Below are 19,783 nucleotides of genomic sequence, written 5' to 3'. Positions count from 1 at the left end.
AGATTGAACATTGTGAAAATGTCAATTCTACCCAAAGCAATCTATACATTCAATGCAATTCCAATCCAGATCTCATCAACATTTTTTAAGGATATGGAAAAACAAATCACTAACTTTATATGGAAAGGAAAGAGACCTCAGATAAGCAAAGCACTACTGAAGAAGAAGAACAAAGTAGTAGGTCTCACATTGCCAGATCTCAAAGCCTACTATATAGCCACAGTAGTCAAAACTGCCTGATATTCGTATAATGACAGATACATAAACCAATGGAATAAAATTGAGAACCCAGAAATAGATCCATTGACCTACGGTCAGCTGATCTTTGACAAAGGGCTGAAATCCATTAAATGGGGAAGAGAATGTTTGTTTAATAAATGGTGCTGGCAAAACTGGAAATCCGTTTGCAGAAAAATGAAACAAGATCGGTACCTTACACCACACACAAAAACTAACTCCAGATGGATTAAAAATTCAAATGTGAAACCTAAAACTATAGAGTTCCTCAAGAAAAACTATGGGCAAATTTAGGGACCCTAATATATGGCATAAATGACTATCAAACATAACCCAAAATGCACCAAAAGCAGAAGAGAAACTAGATGAATGTGACCTTCTACAAATTAAATTTTTATGTGCTTCCAAACACTTCTTCAAAAGAGTCAAAAGAGAGCCTACCGATTGGGAAAAAATATTTGGCATGACATATCTGACAAGGGACTTATCTCGAGAATTTATAGAAAACTCCAACACCTCAATAACAAAAAGACAAAGAATTCAATTAAAAAATGGGCAGAAGAGATGAATAGACACTTCACCAAGGAGGATATTCAGATGGCCAACAAACATATGAAGAAATGCTCATAATCATTAGCCATTGTTTTTATGTGCTGTGGAGTTGGACCAGACTCATAGCAACACCCCCTTGGGTTTCCGAGGCAGTATCACTACGGTAGTAGATTGGCCAAACTTCCTTCCTAGGAGGGACTGGTGGGTTTGAACCACCAGCCTTCTGGGTAGCAGTCAGGTTCCTTAGGCACTATATTACCAGAGCTCCATCAATGGAAAACTATGCAACCCTAAAGAAAAATCTAGAATCTGCAAAACACCACATAATGTGGCTGAACTTGTAGGATATTATGCTGAGTGAAATAAGTCAATCACAAAAGGACAAATATTGTATTAGTCCATTATTGTAAGTCAAGGAAGGGTTTATCTATAAAAGGAAATTTTCTTTGTTGGTTACCATGGGTGGGAGGGGAGGCGAGGGAACACCATTAGATAGGTAGAGATAAGTATTGATTTGGGTGAAGAGAAGGGCAATGTACCAAATGTGAGTGATCAACATGGTGGCACTGAAGAAGAGGAAGACATAGAGAGGTACATGGGAGGTATAGACAACAAAGATGAGCCGTTTTGCACCTACAGTACTGTGTTGTCAGTGAAGGCAAACATGGGAATATGGATGGATAGATGGGTGGACAGGCTGAACTATTAGGTATGTCTATGAAGCAGGGAGTGTACCCAAGACCATGTATAAGTTTGACAGACAATGGTCCTATAAGTGTATTTGTATGATCTGAAAATTCCCAGATCTATAGTAGAGCTGACAAGGGACAAGGTTGTAGTCTTCTTGGTCACTGCCAGCTACCCAGAGGGACCAAGTAGTTGAACCTGTGGGCTTGGGACCATAGTTACAGGGGACATCAAGCTGAATTTGCATAACATACTATACAAAACATTGTTCCACCTCCTACTTTTGCGAGTAGCAATGGGATCTTAAAAGCTTGCAAACAGCCATCTAGATGCAACGATGGATTACTCTCTGTTCAGAGCAAAGAAGAATGAAGAAAATCAAAGATTCATGGAAACATTTAGTCCTAGCAACTGGTACACCATGTGATCCACAGCCTATATAACTATGAGACCAGAGAACTAGTTGGTGCCTGGCTACCATGGTCAACCACTTGGAGGGGGATCTATGTAGGAGATCCTAGATAGAGAGGGAGAACAATGTGAAACAAAACTCAAAATGATTTGGAAAAGAAAAAAGGCAGGAAGGTTTGCTGGTCTGATAGAGCTTGGTGGAACCACTGAGACTATGGCCCCTAGCTGTCCTTCAGGTCTGGAATTGAACCCACACCTGTGGTTTCCAGCCAAACAAAAGACAGGCATATGAGTTGAACATTTACTTGATGTAGACACACTCTTTGGAGAGAACAATCATGGGAGAAAGAAGGACTGTGTATGCACAGGGAGACAGCTCAGGAGGCAAGAGTACATGGAGGGATGGCACAGGGAAGAGGTAACTATCGGGAGGAAGTGGCAGGGGAGCTGTTGCATTGTGGTATATTGTAGTCAATGTCATGAGACAAGGTGTGTGTGAACTGCTTTATGGAAAATGAATTTGTTCTGTAATTTTTCACCCAAATCACATTAAAAAAAGAGAGAGAGAAAGAGAGAAAGAGAAAGGGAAAGAGAGAGACTGATGGATTCAACAAACAGGAACAGAAAGACATTTAGAAGTAAATCATGTTTAAAAATCTGTAAAAACTGTAAGAACCAAAGAGTTTTTGGTGCTCATCCAGTTGGCAATGAACTTGAAAATTATAACAACATTTTTATTTTTTTTCCCTAGTTACTACTATGAAACTAGTTGTTCAAATTGTTCAAAACAAATATCAAATTGTTATTTATTTATTTGTTTATTTTTGGATGGCCCTGTTTTTCTTGTGTGCAAGTATGTTCTTAGGTGGCCTGTTTGATCACCTAGCACTAGTGCGACTTACTCATTTTTCTTCTCATTCCAGTAAGACATACTGGGAACAATCAAAATTTTGAACAAAATTGGATCTTCTGAGTGAGCTTAACTACATTTAAAGTTCCAAAGCATTTCATTTAAGTCCCTCAAGTCAATAATTGCCTCATCACCCTTCTCTCCTTTATTCCTTGCCAGTATATGGATAATTGTATTAATGAGTCATAGAAGTACAACTGTAACATGCAAAGCCTCCTTCTGGGGATTTATGGGGCTTCTGATTCTTCCATTAACTCTTATTTTACTTCATTTTATCCCTTCCTCCATGACATATAAATAAGACTACCATCATTGTTGTTGTTATGTGCCGTAGAGGCAGACCTGACTCATAGCAACCCCTCCTTGGGTTTCTGAGGCAGTATCACTACAGAAGTAGATTGCCCCATCTTCCTTCCAAGGAGTGGCTGGTGGGTTTGAACTCCCAGCCTTCTAGTTAGCAGTCAGGTGCCTTAGGCACTACGCTACCAGAGCTCCTCATTGTACACATTTTACAAATAAGAAAACTGGAGTCTGGGGCAAGTTAAATGACAGCAGATTCACATATCAATTCATAGGAATGCTGAGACTAGAACCCTAAATTCTTTTCTGTATTTGTTCAGCAGTATTGGAAGCTAGAAGGATCCTGACAGTTAAGCCAACTGTCTGCCTTTAAAATCATTAAGTGTTAATTCTTATCCTAACTCTCTTCATTATAACAAAACACTGCAACTTCCAATAACACAATGGCTATCCCTTCAAAGAGGAAAGTTTGTTCTTTTCATAAGAAACTGTAAATGTCATTTTAAAAAAAAGTGGAATGGAAAAAAATAGGGGAATAGATTTAAAAAAAAAATTTTTTTAGGAAGAATTGCCGTGTAGGGGTGATTTATAGTCTGACATGTAGAAGAAAAACTTTTTATATTGTTGGGTTATTTTGTTTTCAAAAAACTTTTGCTCACTTTAAATAAGGGAGCTTGGCTCCCAAAGCAGATGTTCATCCCAAGTTGAATTACAATATATTTCTCCATTTTCCATACATCTAGGTGCTATAGAACATAATTGATGTAACCAAGAAAATTACTTTCCAACTTCATGTGTGAAAGAATTTGGTAGGCTTGTTTCTTACAGTGGCAAACCCTTGAATCCACAGATAATGATGAGGATCATATCAGTTATTTAGGGCTGAAAGCTTATGGTATGGTGTTATGATAAGCATTTCACATTTACCATCTCACTTAATCTTCACAACACTTTTATCACATAGGAATAATAATATCCTATTACTCAGGTGGAAAAAAATGAGGAAGATTGAGTAACTTGACCAAAAACACAAGTAAGTTCTTTCTAGAGCTCAAGCTCATAATCCATTGTTGTTGTTGTTATGTGCCGTTGAGTCAGACCCGACTCATAGCGACCCCTCCTTGGGTTTCTGAGACAGTATCACTACGGAAGTAGATTGCCCCATCTTCCTTCTGAGGAGTGGCTGGTGGGTTTGAACAGCCAGCCTTCTGGTTAGCAGTCCAGTGCCTTAGGCACTACACTACCAGATATACTACATTTAAATATTATTTATTTGTGAGGTTTCTGTGAACATTTTGAAATGTTTAAGTAAAGTTTTGGGGATTGTGTATTAAAGGAAAAAAAAGTTATCGAATTGGGTTCTGTACTATGATATATATTCAATGCAAATATTGATCATGAAAACTAAACATAGTTTCTAAGGTGACACTAAAGCATTCAAACTTAAAATTACCCTGAAAGAAGCCAAGATGCAAGGTGAACCAAACCAAGATGAGAGCAAAAATGAACACATAAAGACTTTATTATTGTTGTTGTTGTTTGGTTAAACGTCTTAGTTTATCTTCTGTATGTTTAGCAAATGTTTTCATTGTACTATTTCTAGTAATTTAAAATGCCTTTAAAACCAGAGAACAAAATTCAGAGGAAGACTAGTCCTACAGAAAATACTTAGAGCACATATTTGAAGCAGTAGGAGTTACATAGTACAACATAGTCCAATTGCAGATGGTGACTTTTCCCTTGTATCTTAAAGCAACTATTATAAATGTAGAAAAAAATGGTTTGTGCTCAACAACTAATCTAATGGTTGGCAGTTGAAACCCACCCACTAGCACCATGGAAGAAAGGCCTGTGATCTGTTTCTGTTAAGACTATATTCAAGAAAACTACATTGAACAGCATTACTCTGTAACACATGGGGTCACCATAAGTCGAAATGGACTTGAGGGTTACGGGATATATAGGTGGTTTAAGGGAATTAAAATGTTCTCAGGAATTCTGCCTCATTAAAAATAAATAAATAAACAGGAATTATAATTTTATTTGACTGCTAACCAGAAGGCTGGCAGTTCAAACCGACCAGCCACTCCTCGGAAGGAAGGTTGCACAATCTACTTCTGTAGTGATACCGCCTCAGAAACCCAAGGAGTCAGGGTCAGATCTGACTCAGTGGGAGTGGGTTTGGTTTAGTGCTTCTTTTGCTTTATATATTGAAGAAGCTCTGGTAATAGAAAAAGCAACAGAGAACACTACTGTAATTCTCATGTTAGAAGCATTAATTATACCGGTTCAATGCTCATTGTAGCAAATTATTTGGGAACACTTTGAATCTGTTTCTCCTTTTCTTCCTATATCCTTCCTTCATCTAAGGGGCAGTTGGGTATGAAAAAGGAGTAAAAGGAGTATGCTGGTAAGGAAAAGGTAAGGGTTAAGAAAGATGGGAAAAAATAGGGTTTGCCTTCCACTCCCCTTTCTTTTCATACCCTCAGTTTTCTAGGGCAATACTGATCAACTTCCACAGAAGACAGCAAATCTGAAATGTGCAGGGCTGGCTTTTGCTTTTTTCTTTAGAGGAATCATACAAGGCTCTATTTTCAAGTCTCATGAAGACATTTGCCAACCAAACACAGCTCAAAATTTTCTTCTTGGTTCTTCTCTCAGAACAGCTCATTCATGACAGCAAAATCTTTTCTGCATGATTATATAACCATCTTGAATACTACCTTTCTTCTAAGAAGCACAAAAAATATTACAGGACTTGTGATGTAAATAATCTCACTTTGAATCTTCTATGTACAAATAGATATGAAACAGCAAGGTATTCTGTTGTTTTGTTTTCTAAATTCCTTGATCTTTCAATAGCTATTCACAAAAGAATTAATTCAAAGAGCACAATCACTGAACTCAGCAAAATGAAAGTAATTCAGAAGGTTGCCATTGTTACTGATATGCAAATCTTACCCATTGTTTTATTCATCCTCCCTTAATTTAATGGTCTAAATGCAAAAATAGTGATTTCTCTCCTCTCTTTTTATGCAAAACATCTTAAAACTATACATACCCAAGCACGCACATACACACACACACACACACACACGCATGCACACACATACACACACAGATAGAGTTAAGGATGTTGTTGTTGTTGTTGTTATTTGCCGTCCAGTTGGCCCCGACTCATAGCGACCCCTCCTTGGGTTTCTGAGGCAGTATCACTACAGAAGTAGATTACCCAACCTTCCTTCCGAGGAGTGGCTGGTGGGTTTGAACCGCCAGCCTTCTGGTTAGCAGTCAAGTGCCTTAGGCACCATGCTACCACAGAGTTAAGGATACCACAGTATAATGGGAAGAAGCCAGATCTAATTTTCATTTGCTAGAACTTCAGACTCAGTTCTACTTAAGGGTCTAAACTCCACCAATTTCAAATTAAGAAATTGAAATGGAAAAGTAGTTTTTAAGTTTTGTGTTCACAGCAGAATATTTTATTCCATCAATCTTAACCAGTAGAGCTGAATATATAAAACAAATGAAAGTTAATGGTACTGTTTGGGAGTGCTTGGAACCCCTTGGAAGAGGTTGAGATCAGCCGTTTGTGATGGTTGCTGATGTTCTTTCCACTGTAAATATATGTGTTAGGACAGTGGGCTGTATCGCTTTCTTCAAACTCTATTCCATTATCACACTCCCTTCATTCTCTTACAGTTCGAGATTCTGTATGATCCACCAAAGATCCTTTAACTGAATCACCTTTGTATTCCTTATGTTGCTTAGCTCAGTAGGAAAGAAAAAAAAAATATTTCCTGAATGAAATTTCCAGGACACATTAGGATCTATAAAAATGGTTCTAAATAATGAAAAGTTTATGAAGTTTCTTAATTTCAAAAATAATTTAGATCTAGACAAAAGGGTAGAATATGAGACACATTTTGAAAAAGAGTAATCTTTGGTTATAGTAGAAAATGTTTTCAATAAATATCAGAACATTACAGTCAAAGCAACCTATAAGAAATAATATTATTTTAGGCTTCATAAAGTATTTTATTTAGAATAATTAGAGGCAGCTCATAGAGACAGTTAATTTGAATCATACCTTTGGGGGAAAAAAGGACTTGACAGAATGTACTACTCTCATAATATAGATAAAACTATTAAAACAAAAATGATCAACAGCAAAATATGGAATTTATACTCCAAGTACCACATTGGTTAAGTAAATCCGTTGCCTCCATTAGACTCTTACGAGGGACATCAAAATTATACCACAAAGGAAATTAAAATTGTCTCCTCATAAGACAGGGAGCTCTGGTAGCGTAGTGCCTAAGGCACTTGACTGCTAATCAGAAGTGGTTCAAACCCACCAGCCACTCCTTGGAAGGAAGATGAGGCGATCTATTTCTATAGCGATACTGCTTCGGAAACCCAAAGAGGGACAAAACAACAACAAATAAGACAATTTCCCTCAATTTTATTAACTTGCTTTGGAGTTTGCCTTGCAACTAAAATGTGTCATGCTCTAATTTGAAAGACTTCCTTTAACCAATAATTATATTAGTATCAGTTAATAACATTTATTAGTCAACTAATAATACCAAATATTTACCATTTCCTAGTCCATATTTTTTGATAAATACATGATACTTGTAGTATCTTATTTAATTTTCACAGTAAGATATCATTTATATCTACATTTTTCAGAAAAGAAAACTGAGGCACTGAGAGGTTAAGTAACTTCCCCAAAGAAATACAGCTAATAAGTAGCCAAAAGAAGACATAAGGCACAGCTGGTGGCAAATACCACATTTTCAACCATTATCCCTATTGCTCTCACTAAGTAATAGTAACTCTTAAAATATTATTCTAAAGACAGTGCCTTAATATAAAAACGTTTTAGTTTTTATGTTATCTCCCCTCAAAGTATCCTTTGCTCAGAGAGTAAATTTTTCTATATTAATTAACAGAGATTTCCATCCTATGGCTACCAAGTGTATGAAATACCATTTACATGTTCTACTTGCATTCTTAAGGACCTCTGGTAGAGTAGTGGTTAAAGCATTTGACTGATAACCTAAAGGTTGGTGGTTTGAATCCACCAGTCACTCTGCAGAAGAAAGATGAGGCAGTCTGCTTCCCTAAAGATTTATAGCTACAGAAACCCAATGGAGTTTGCTATAAGCCAGAATAGACTGAATGGCATTAAGTTTGAATTTAAGTTGTACATTTTGAGAGTTAGCAGTAAAAATAATGGATAACATTCAACAAATATATGGTACCAAGAAAAACCCAGAATTTGTTCACCTAACAGGCATCTGTCTTCATTCTGTGGGCCAAAGATGGTTATTTGTCCTAATAAGATAACTTTTATTTACGTAAAATTTACTCCCAAGGTTGAATTTTCTTTATAAAACACTCCTTAAATAAATTAAAGAATACTAGCATAGTGACTAAGGCATCTGACTGCTAACCAGAACGCTGGTGGTTCAAATCCACCAGCCACTCCTCGGAGGAAGGCTGGGCAATCTACTTCTGTAGTGATACTGCCTCGGAAACCCAAGGAGCAGTCGCTATGAGTTGGGTCTAACTCGACAGCACATAACAACAACAACAGTAACATGAACTAAATCAACAATTAGGTTAAATATCAAATTGCTAACAAATCAAATCTATGAATTTTAGGAATATTAGCTGCTCTTTTAGATAGACAAGACTAGAACATTGAATAATTGTTTTACTTTATATAAATGAAAAACCTATACACTTTTAAGATCTCAACAAAGCGGTGCTTTTCCCAAGATTACATCAACTGTTGGCCTTGAGCCTTACGTACATTCATTAGACCCAAACACTTTAACATAACTGCCACTGGCTGGGTTTTCTAGAGTAGCGAAACCAGTAAGGCATATACATGTATGTATATATATATATATGGGGAGGGGAAGGAAAAGGAGGGGAGGGGAGGAAAGGGAATTGATGTATCTCAAGGAAATGACTCATGAAGTTATGGAGGCTGGCAAGTCCCAAATTCATGGGTAAGGGTCAGGATGGAGGCTTCTCCTGACTCAAGTGGTTGTAGGAGCTGACAAATTCAAAATCAGCAGGTCAGAGAGTAGGCTACTGGTTCACATCCCAAGAGCCAGAGGTCAGAGGATGACAAGATAGATGCAGGATCAAGAACGAATGAGCTTTGCCAGAACATCCATATCTATTGGATGCAGGCCACATCCTGAAGGAAACTGACTGGCTTTCAACTGATTGGCTGCTCGTATCAGATCACAAAATGGAGGGTGATTATAATACATTATGGAAAAGTAATCAGTCCAATGTTTGCCAAACCACAGAGAAACATAACCTAGCCAAGTTGACATATATTAACCATCACAGTCCACTTCCTGTCAACTTGGCCTCTGTACACAACTTTTTAAACTATACATAATCTAAATATGCTGTTGTTGTTATGTGCCGTTGAGTCGGACCCGACTCATAGCGACTCCTCCTTGGGTTTCCAAGGCAGAATCACTATGGAAGTAGATTGCCCCATCTTCCTTCCGAGTTTGAACTGCCAGCCTTCTAGTTAGCAGCCAAGTGCCTTAGCCACTATGCTACCAGAGCTCCCAATCTAAATACAGGCAATTATAATAACATACTTACACCTAACACGATACAACTAACATGTGTACAACCAGAAATACACTGTTGTTATTGTTGCTATGTGCCATCGAGTTGGACCCAACTCATAGTGACCCCTCCTTGCGTTTCTGAGGCAGTATCACTCGGGAGCTCTGGTAGCATAGTGGATAAGACACTTGCCTGCTAACCAGACGGCTGGCGGTTCAAACCCACTAGCCACTCCTCGGAAGGAAGGTTGGGCAATCCTACTTCCGTAGTGATACTGCCTCGGAAACCCAAGGAGGGGTCGCTATGAGTCGGGTTTGACTCGACGGCACATAACAACAACAACAACAACAATCACTATGAAAGTAGATTGCCCAAGCTTCCTTCCAAGGAGTGGCTGGTGGGTTTGAACTGCCAGCCCTCTGTTTAGCAGTCAAGTGCCTAAGGCACTATATGCTACCACACACTAGCCTAGTTTGTATCTTATGTTTAGTTTATAAGCAATAGGATAATGGCAGAAAGGACACAAAAATATTTGCTACACACACACACACACACACACACACACTAAAACCATGAAGAAATACTTATAACAATTACAGTCCTCATTACTGCAACTGGTTACAAGTTTGTAACTTGTATTTAGTACTAAATTCTTCCATAATCTGTTTTGTAATTCCTCTGCTCTCAACCAGCTGAGGTGCCAGTTGTAGTTCTTTGCTAGGTACGGTAACCCAAAACTTTATTCCTGACAGGTCAGGGCCATTAATAGTCATGATGGAATTGTGTTGCTATAGTTTTCCATTTACTTTAATCACTGGACATGGTAGTACTAAGAGACATTCTAAGGGATCTCTGTATTCTAGAGATACTCTTCTTTACCTCCATTATATAATAGCAATCCAATTTCCTCTTGATAATCAGTATCAATCACACCAGACAATATAATTTCTCCCTTCTTTGACTACTGATAGATCCAGAGGCATGAGAAGTCCAAAATGGCCGGGTGGCATTCTTAATTTCCAGTTCAATGGAATCAGTGCTCCAGGTAAGGATATTCCTCTTTTTGGAACTAAGTAAGACCTCTGGACCTGCAGAGCATAGGGTTTCAGGGACAGGAAGCAAAAATTTTGTGAGTGGTTGACTAGGGGTAATAGTGAGTAGTTATAGGTAATAGTGAGTAGTTATACTCCCATTTCCATACCTTAATTTCTGGACCTGTGAATCCTGGCTATGGGAGAAACAACACCATAGTGGATACTGGTTTAGAGCATATACAGCATTCGATAACACTGCCCAACTCTGGAAGGTACTGCCACCTAGAAGTTACTGTTATTATGTATTTAGAAGGCCATTCTATTGTTCTATCAAGCCAACTGCTTCAAGATGATGGGAAAAATAGGAAGACAAATGAATTCCATGAGCATGGACACATTGCCACACTTTGTTTGCTGTGAAATAAGTTGCTTAATCCAAGGCAATGCTGTGGCACCATGTTGGTGGATAAGGCATTCTGTAAGTCTATGGATGGTAGTTTTGAAAGAAGCATTGTATACTGGGAAGGAAAAATCTGTATCCAGAGTAGGTATTTATTTTAGTAATAACAAAACACTGCCCTTTCCATGGTCTAATGTAATCAACTTGCCACTAGATTGTTGGCTGATCACCCCTATGAATGGTTTCATACTGGGGAATCAATGTGGGACTCTGATGCTGGCAGATTGGTCAGTCAGAAGGGGCTATAGCCATGTTACTTTGTTGAATAGAAATCCATGTTGCTGAGCCCATGCATAACCTCCATCTCTGCCACCATGGCCACTTTGTTCATAAATCTATTGGGTAATGATGGCAGTGGCTGGGGAAAGAAGATTGCTGGTGTCCATATAATGCTGCTCTTATCCAGTTGATTGTTATATCCTCCTCTGTTGAGGTCACTCTTTGATGAGCATTCACATGAGACACAACAATGTGTCACTTCTTTGGCCCATTCTGAGGGATCTATGCACACGTTTCTTCCACATATCTCCTTGCCACCAATTTTCCAATCATGTTCTTTCTAAGTCCCTGACCATTTGGACAAACTATTGGCCATAGTCCATGAATCCGTATGCAACTGCACATCTGGCCATCCTTCCTTCCAAGCAAACTGACCAACAATGTGCAATGCTTGAAGTTCTGCTCAGTGGAAAGATTTCTCTTCACCATTGTCCTTCAGGTAGGTCCCAGAAAGGTGCTGTAGTGCTGCCACTGTCCACTTCTGAGTAGTACATGCATATTGTACAGAAACAACTGTAAACTGTGTAAAAATTTTCTCTTACTCAGACGTTGATCATAAGGAATTCTCAATGAGGTCATAAGTACAGACTGGAAAAGCAAAGGTAATGTGACAAGAGTGGAGACCGTGGGCATTTGTGTCACTTCCTCATGTAACTTGCTTGAGCTTGATCTTGTATATACCACTCCTATTTATTCATGGAGTGCTACTGTGCACTCCATAGTCATGTCTGACTTTATGACTCTGTGGGCCAGACACCACCTCATTCATGATGGGCAGCTCAGGCTTCATAGTGACTTGGTGGTCTATGACTAAATGTTCAGTCTCTAGTAAAGCGCAATAATAAGGCAAAAGCTGTTTCTCAAAAGGAGAATAGTTATCTATAGAGTATGGTAGGGCTTTTCTCCAAAATCATAAGGGTCTGTGCTATGATCACCAATAGGGGCCTGCCAAAGACTCCAACCACTGGCACTTCAAACATCATTGGATCAGTCAGATTATATGACCCAAGTGGTAGAGCCTTCTCATGCTCTGGGTCCCACTCAAAATTGGCAACTTTTCCCCAAAATGAGAGATATGTTGCTTCCAAAATCTAAAGAAACTCACTAGATATTGTGCTCCCTTTTTAATTGTAGGATGGGCCAGAGATAACAACTTATCCTTCACTTTAGAAGAAATATCACAACATGTCCTACACCACTGGACCCATAGAAATTTCACTGAAGCTGAAGGTGCCTGAATCTTACTTGAGGTTAATTTTCTACTTTCTAACATGCAAATGTCTTATCAAAATATCTAGAGTCACTGACACTTCTTCCTTACTATGTCTAATCAGCATAATGGCCTCAGTGTAATAGATTAGTGTGATATCTTATGGAAAGGAAAGGTGATGAAAGTCCTAGACTAAACTATGACATATGGCTGGAGAGTTGATATATTCCTGAGGTAAGACAGTGAAGGTACTTCTGGCCTTCTCAGCTGAAAGCAAACTGCTTCTGATCATCTTTTGAAGCAGGTATAGATAAAAAGGCATAATCCAGATCATTAACTGGATATTAGGTACCAGGAGATGTATTAATGTGATTAAGCAATGAAACCGTATCTCCATATCTGAAACAGGAGTTGCAACGGAGGCACTACCTAGCTAAGTTTATGATAATCCACTGTCATCCTCCAAGATCCATCTGTTTTTTGCATTGGCCAAATAGGTGAGGTGAGAGTCCCACATTGATTCCCCAGTATGAAACCATTCATAGGGGTGATTAGCCAGCAATCTAGTGGCAAGTTGATTACATTAGACCATGGAAAGGGCAGCATTTTGTTATTACTGAAATAAATACCTACTTTGGATACAGATTTTTCCTTCCCAGTATACAGTGCTTCATTCAAAACTACCATCCATAGACTTATAGAATGCCTTATCCACCAACATGGTGCCACAGCATTGCCTTGGATTAAGCAACTTATTTCACAGCAAACAAAATGGAGATGTGATGAGAATCACTATCCCTGCATCCTTTAGGTCCTTGATGGTGGTATTAATCTCTGCAGTCTCTAAAGGAACGCAGTCAGGGATGTGATGTGGGGCTTCTGCCAGTTGCAGAATATGTATATTACAATTATGCCTTCTGGAACTGAGGATGTCATACTACAGGATGGGATTGCGGACTGACTGGACCTACTGCAAGATGGACCTCAGATAAAACTCCATTAATAACCTGACCTCCATATGCCTTCACTCTAACTTGTGGGCTACAGTGACATTTTGGGTCTCCTCAGTTAGTGTCCGTTCAGAGCCAGTTGGCAATAATTCTCAGTAAATCTGATTATTTTCTTTTCCTCAGTGAATAGTCACTCTTGCAAAGGGCCATAGATTCCTTCGGAGAAGGCTGGGAGAAAGATTAATAGTATGAATTTATGGCAATGTAGTGGGGTCATTCTTAAAGGGGGCCTAGCCTCCCTTTCATTCAAGGGGTTGTGGATCTGTAAACTAGCTCAAATCTGGGATGTGATTAAGAGACTGTGACTCTCTATTCTGGAGATTCAAGTTAGAATGCTTTTCATTTGACCTAGAAGTTTTCCAGTTGTACAGATCAAGTAAATACTTAGTAGATTTTCCATCGATTTCACTGTGGGACACCATGACTAAGTATTCAACACCATAATTCCATACAAGTCAGACTATTCTGATTACTGGTTTGACTCTGCCTTCTATTATAATAACCATAACAACTTTTTATTTGGCAATTAAGTGCTGCTCCTTGACCTCTAACACTATGGGGTCCAATCAGGCCCATTGTATTTAGATGTTTTAATTCAATTAGGACTATTCTCACTATCAAATCTGATTTACATAAAGTAGCAATCATAGCAGTCTTCAACAATGCTGTGGCTCCTTTCACAAATCTGTTCCTCACCAGTGTGGTAAAAGGTGTGTCCTCTAGGCACTCCATGGTGGTTCTCTGGATCCAGCCTGATAACTCTACTGTAACATGCCAATTTCCCTAAGCCTTTGGATACCTCTTCTAAAAATACACTAAGGCAGGTCTGACATTTCAACTTTGTTTACTATAGGCCCCTGCTTAATCCATTCTTCAGCAAACCAACAAATAAACTATTAGATCCTTTCTAACCTTTCCAGCTGAAACACTGAATGAAGAATGTGTGCTTAGTGGGCCCATAACAACAAATTCCACCTGACCCAACTTTATGTTCTTTGGACCATTATCTCACACCCTTAATAATCATTCCCATACATATTCCCTAGGAACTCTGGTAGTGTAGTGCCTAAGGCACTTGACTGCTAACCAGAAGGCTAGCAATTCAAACCCACCAGCCACTCCTTGGAAGGAAGGTTGGGCAATCTACTTCCGAAGTGATACCACCTCAGAAACCTAAGCAGGGGTCTCTATGAGTCAGGTCTGACTCGAGGCACGTAACAACACAACAAAAACACACGTATTCCCCAGGTTTCTGTTTGTATGTTTTAGAAAAATCAGGCAATTCTTTTGGAGTTCACACTTTGTATTTCACCTCTTAGGGCTTGCTGAGACTTAAGCATAGTTACAAGAGTAGAAGCAAAAATGAGAAGTGGAGGTGGGTCCAGGACACATTCAGCAATGTCTTATAGGGCAGTTGACTCGGATGATAGCCCAGACAACATCCCAAGCACTGCCCAGGACATATCACAAAGACTCTTCAGACACTGATAGGTTAATCTCATCAAATGAGGGTGGGAGGGATAATGGTTTTACTGAGGAGGATGGCTTAGCAGACAAAGAGTAATCTCTTCAGATGTTATCAGATAGGAGTAAGAGGACTCAATGGAATTTACCAGCTCAATTTCCACAGCTTCCTGATTACCTGGGAGCTCTGGTGGTGTAGTGTCTAAGGCATGTGACTGCTAACCAGAAGGCTGGTGGTTCAAACCTACCTACCTATACCAAGTTTCAGAATCCCATTTTTTTCCAATATATGTCCTTACTTTAACTTTGAGGTTGGGAATTTAATTGGCATTGTAGTTCAGCCACTCTTACAATAAGACTTTGAAGTTTGTTTTTTAGCAATATCAGCTTACAAGAAGTAAGACTTTCTTTCAGGGCAACATTCATGTCTTTCATATGCTTTTATGTTCTTGAGCTGTGACTCTGAAGCTCTGAACTCATCCCTTTCTTTCAACACGTTATCTAGCAAAAGTAGGACCAACCAATCAGCTTCCTTACACTTCTCATTCTGACAAAATTGTAGAAAAGTATCAAACATGCAATCATCCAGAACCTAGTCTTTGTGACAAATATCTCATCCATTGGTGGTGATATTTTATGTATTTTTATTGCCACCTCATGCCATGGATTAGCAGTGCCCTATTTAGTATTGGAGGCAGTCATCAGTGCCTTTTGGACTAGTCACACTTGAAAACCATTTCAGAAAACTCATCCTCATGATTTTGTTCCTCTAGAACTCCTCTCAGTACCACATGTCTTAGGCTGAGTTCTCCAGGGGAGCAAACCTAGTGAAGTGTACATATATAAGTATATAAAGAGATTTATCTCAAGGAAATGACTCACGAAGTTGTGCAGGCTGGTATGTCTCAAATCAGTGGGTCTGGGATCAGGCTAGAGACTTCTCCTGACTAATGTAGTTGCAGGGGCTGCCAAACCAAAAAAAAAAAAAAAAACAAAAACCAAGCTCACTGCCATCGAGTCAGATCCAACTCATAGTGACCCCTCCTTGTGTTTCTGTGGCAGTTTCACTACGGAAATAGATTGCCCAAAACTTCCTTCTGAGAAGTGGCTGGTGAGGAACCCAATATTGGCAGTTCAGATGGCAGGTTGCTGGATCATGGGGCTGTAAGTACTGGAAAAATCCCAAAATACGCAGGTCAGATGGCAGGCTGCTGGCTCATGTCCCAAGAATCAATTGTGGGTTCAGAGGATGATGAATTGGAAGAAGGATCTAGAGTGAATAAGCTTTGCCAAAGCATCCATATATATTGGATGCAGACCCCACCCCAAGGAAACTGGCTCTCAACTGATTGGCTTTTCAACTGATTGGGTGCTCATATCCAATCACAAAATAGAGGATGATTACATTATATTACATTATGGAATAGCAATCAGTTCATTGTCTGCCAAACCACTGACAATCATAGCCTAGCCAATTTGACACATAATATTAATGATTACAGTCACCTAACCATGTTTCAGAGTTCCCATGGTGCAAAAGGTTAGCATGCTAGGCCACTAACTGAAATAACAGAGGTTCAGATCCATCCAGAGGTATCTTGGAAGAAAAGCTGATGACTACTTCTGAAAAATCAGCCATTGAAAACCCTACACAACATAGCACTACTCAACACACAAGCAGTCTCCATGAGTCAGAACTGAATTATCAACTGGTGACCATGTTTTTATTAAGATAACACAGGACATCATTGAGGAATAAGCATAGATTTGTAATCAGAAAACCTGGCCCTGACAAATACTTATGTTACTTTAGTGTAGGCACTGATAGAATCTGAAATATAATTTCAAAGTTTACCATTTATTTCAATGGTTGGTACAATAAAAATGAACACTGTGGTAAGGTTTGTATGTACTGGTGACTTTTAGAATGTACCGAGACACTAAGAAATTGCTGAAAACAAGGATATACAGAAATAGCTTGAAAAAGACTCTGCTTGTACTGTCTCCATTGTCCAAATGTCAAACACCTCCTGGGAACCCTAGGGGTGGTAATAACTATGGAAGCAGTTCCTAACAGGTTCTTCCTTAAAGGGGATTCTTGAAGACTGCTGGGCTCTGACTCTAGCCCATATGGACTTGGAAAAGTCAGAGAAAATGTTGGCTGCACTTTTTCAGGCCTATTTGCATATGTTCTTTAGTATGCAGAATGTCTGTATATAATTTGTTTTTTTTTTTTTTGCCTCTATTAATACATATGCAAATGACTCACTCTTGCAGCTGTGCTGTATTAATCATATGTGTGCTTCTGTCTGTCTGCCCTGCAGGCTCAGGGTTGAAGGGAGGGGAAAAAAAGGAATTCAGTCTTTTAACCTACAAGAAAACTCACTCATGCGGACAGACTGAGTCTGAAAGTAAACAGCTCACTGGGGTTGCAAGTGAAATAAGAAGTTGATAATTTTTCACCCTGTATGGAAATGACTACTAACTAAAAGTTAGTGGGGTAGTAGGGTATTTAGATAGTTTACATTCATTCTTGTGAATGAATTCTTATTCAATAAGAAGGGAAAAATCCTCACATTTAGATGTTACAATATGATTATTTCTTCTTTATTGATTTTCTGGGTTGGTTTCTCTTTGCCAGCCCACATTAAGCCATGTTCAGTCACTCACAGTACTCTGGGAAATATGAAGCATTTATCTGTGCCCTGCCATATTACTGACCTCCTTCAAGACTGGAGGGAAGCTGATAAAAAGATGAACTTGAGTTTTTCATCCATGTCCACCTTGATGTTACTATCTCTCAGATAGAAGCTTAAGCCATTTTCACTATAATGAATATGTACCTTTGATACCTATGAAAACAAGATTGATTTCAGCTGATATTTTGTATGATTCATTCTCTAATGTGATCACACATCATCTATCATTTTCTCTATCCCGGAGAATGCAGGTTACCAATGTTAGTAGTTCCTGGAATTGTAGTTCCGTATGATTTCATTTTTTATGACAACTTGGAATTTTGAGTCTTTAATTCTAAAATTAGTACTATGGCTTTTTCTAAATAGTCTTACTAAAATCATTTTAATAGTACAATTAATTCAATAAAAATTCATGACTGAATGCTAATTGCTTACTTTGAGCAAAATATGATCATCCAAGAAGAATTTCAGTCTTTTTTCCTTCTGCTTATCACTATTAATCATTAGTTGTAGTTGACATTTTTGGCTTCCTATAGGTAGAACAGGTGGCAACCATCTTTTGGCCAACACAAATAACAGTATTTATAAAGTGAGAAATAAGTGGATAAATATTTCCTTCCAATTTCAAATTTTGGAAGACTTGTTAAAAAATACAAATAGTATACTACAACTATTACTATTAAAAGTATTCATGATTCTCATTAATTAAAACACAAAATAACAGAAATGAATATAAGAAATAATGTGAGATGGATTGTTGCCATCCCTTGCTTTTATTAATGAGAAACAGGCAGACTCACTTAGCTGTTTTATCTGGTCTCAAATGTCTAGAAATTCAGAGTATCAGTTTTTTGGCTTAAATTGTTATGCCTACTTTCAATATTGAAATTAAGCTAGATTATTTTCCTTTATAAATTAATAACCCTCCTTTTAAAAAAGATAATAGTAGGAAAACAAACATTAAAGTCACTATTGGCTCTTGGAGGACATGAAGACAGGTTTGAAGAGAAGGAAGAAAAAAAAGGACGAAGAAAAGGGTGAACTCAGAATATGAAACTGCTAATCGTCTAGTTCCTATTTTGTTAATATAAGTCAGTGGTTTGAACCCACCAGCTTCACCATGGAAGAATGATAAGGCAATTTGCTTCCATAAAGATTTACAGCCTTGGAAACCCTATGGGGCAGTCCTACACTATCCTACAGGGTTGCTGTGAGTTGGAATCAACTCTATGGTGGTGGGTTTTACATTGCTTAGAAATAATTTACCTAAGTGTTGTACTGGCAAGGTGAGCCATATTGAGTCAAATGAAAGTGTGTCCATTACTTCAAATTCTTATGTATGTCTGTATATACATAAAAATGTCCCATAGGAATAATCAAATAATGCAATGTTTGGTCTTTTCTTTGATAAGTTAGAATTACTCTAAAGGAATTAGATAATCTGCAATAAATGTTCAGAACACACTCTTTATGCAGCAGCCCATGATTATGCTAAGAAAAAGGAAGAAAGAGCAGTAGAGATAAAATGAGGAATTTCTTTTACACTAAAAGAATCTTCCAATAGGGACACACACAAAAAGTTAAATTCTTTGGTCACTGACCTCCAGAAATTAATCATAAACTGCTATATTATTGTTTAAAATTATTACATGATTGTTTCCCCCATTTAACAAATGCTTAGTGAGCACCTGTTATTTGCTACACATACTTCTGGGCACTTGAGATACATTACTGCACAAAACAAATAACAATCCCTGCCTTCATGGGGGTTGCTATATTTGGAGAAGACAAACAATAAATATGGAACATAATCAATAAGTTATATAGTTTGAAGATGAGTAGTGCTCTGGTAGCATAGTGGCTAAGACACTTGCCTGCTAACCAGACGGCTGGCGGTTCAAACCCACCAGCCACTCCT

General features: G+C 38.4%; 1 protein-coding gene across 1 annotated transcript in view; it reads right to left on the bottom strand.

Moving 5' to 3' along the window:
• The window catches only part of SOX5 (SRY-box transcription factor 5), a 741,525-nt gene that overhangs the window by 130,445 nt on the left and 591,297 nt on the right, over nucleotides 1-19,783 (bottom strand). The window lies entirely within an intron of this gene.

This window comes from Orycteropus afer, unplaced genomic scaffold (assembly GCF_000298275.1).
Source record: "Orycteropus afer afer isolate SDZICR_OR568_19922 unplaced genomic scaffold, OryAfe1.0 scaffold00171, whole genome shotgun sequence".
NCBI classification, from domain to species: Eukaryota; Metazoa; Chordata; class Mammalia; order Tubulidentata; family Orycteropodidae; genus Orycteropus; species Orycteropus afer.
This window is presented reverse-complemented; position numbering and strand designations above follow the sequence as displayed.